This window comes from Aplysia californica, unplaced genomic scaffold (genome assembly GCF_000002075.1).
Source record: "Aplysia californica isolate F4 #8 unplaced genomic scaffold, AplCal3.0 scaffold00290, whole genome shotgun sequence".
Lineage (NCBI taxonomy): Eukaryota > Metazoa > Mollusca > Gastropoda > Aplysiida > Aplysiidae > Aplysia > Aplysia californica.
In genome coordinates, this window is record NW_004797560.1 from 252,574 (window position 1) to 254,367 (window position 1,794).

A 1,794-nucleotide genomic window follows, 5' to 3' on the forward strand; every position below is an offset into this window, starting at 1 on the left:
GGGGGGGGTTCAGGGTCTAAAACGTCGAATCTCAAATTGTTAAAACTTCTCAGGGATCTGTAACAGTACAACACTCAGCCCACCCTATTTCGAATGCTGTAATGCGATTTATGAGATGGGGCTTCCGATTTTAGCGTCCATCTTCGATAGGACTAAGCAACAAACAAACAAACAAACAAACAAACAAACAAACAAACAAAAGACCAAGAGCCTTAAAAAAGCTTAATAAACAACCCAAACAACTTCACAAACAACCCAGATAACTTCACAAATATTCCAAATAATTAGCGAGCGTTAAGGATTCAAACAATCCACACTTCAGCCTCCATGATGCCAACAGACATAACAGCACCCAATGTCCAAATAAGAAGCCTGTTTTGTTTGTTAAAAACTCATATTTTTTAACGTAAGGTTTTACGGCGCTCGCAACTGCATAAGGTCATATGAACGCCAAGGGGTGGATGTCAACAGAGAAGTCCAAACGAGGAATCAGGCTTACTCTGCTCACCTCAAAAGCCTAAGCAAACTATTGGAAACAGCTTCGGAGAAAAAAATTAAAAGCATAATATTTAGAGCTGGGCGAAGAGTCGATTCCGGAACCGATTCCCACAATTAATACTACGGAAGTACTGTTCCGTCTCCTTTTTACGTGAACCAACGATTACCAGTAACTTTTATCATTAAAATCTTCTTTTTTTTAAAAAGAATTTATTTTTTGAAAAATAGAAGTTGATGCTTCGTAGTATTCCGAAATCAAGGCTATCCTAAATCCTGAAGATGTTCGGAGCCAACCAGGTAACTACGGGAAGAAATCACATCATTAGAAAGTAAGTAATTGTGTTCGGAGCCGAATCCTACGATTCCTAGCTTTCAATAATCGGGAACCTAACCGCCCAGCACTAATAATATTTAGTTTGATGCAGGGTAAAAAATATTTTTAAAATAGTGAATTGTTTCTCCTGAAAAGTTGTTCCTTTTTTAGATACGATTTTTTGTCTGTTGCCATTGCGATATTCTCAACATCGGATTCAAAGATGATTTCTTTTATGTGGATGTATTGAAACAATGTTTTAATTTGTTTAAATTCTTCTTTTTTTTAAGATACTTTTTTATGCGGATGTATTGTGCACAGCCCATCACCGTGAGATTGGTGTAAAGTATTGTCAGAGAGGGTTTACAGTAATAGAGAGGTGACACTCGTGGCGACGCTGTATTACTGTAAACTCTCTGGTATTGTCTATTTGCGATGGTAAAAATGTGGGAGGCTCTGAGTCGAGAATTTAGAAATAGAACTTCAAAATCCGTCATGGCTTTGTACAAGTGGAGCGGAACAGCCTCCTCTCCCCCACCCCCCTTTGCCTTTGTCTAGAGGTTAAGATGTGCCAAAATGTCACGCTGACTGATGGCGTTATTTGTAGGGATCAATTTTTGCATCCTTCTCTGGTTGCATGCCTTGTTATCCTTTTCTTTTTTGTCTGTTGTCTCTTTCTATCTGTCTCTCTATCTGTCTACCAGTCTCTCTCACATTCTAATCATTCCTCTCACTCTACCTGTCTTCAATTTCTTCAGTCTTTGCCCCCCACCCTCCCTCACCTCTCTCTGTATCTCTTTCTTTCTCTGTCTGTCTGTTTGTCTGTCTGTCTGTCTGTCTGTCTGTCTGTCTGTCTGTCTGTCTGTCTGTCCGTCCATCCGTCTGTCTGTCTATCTGTCTCTCTCTTTCTCTCTCTTTCTCTTTCTCTGTCTCTCTTTCTCTCTCTCTTTCTCTGTCTCTCTTTCTCTCTCTCTTTCTCTCTC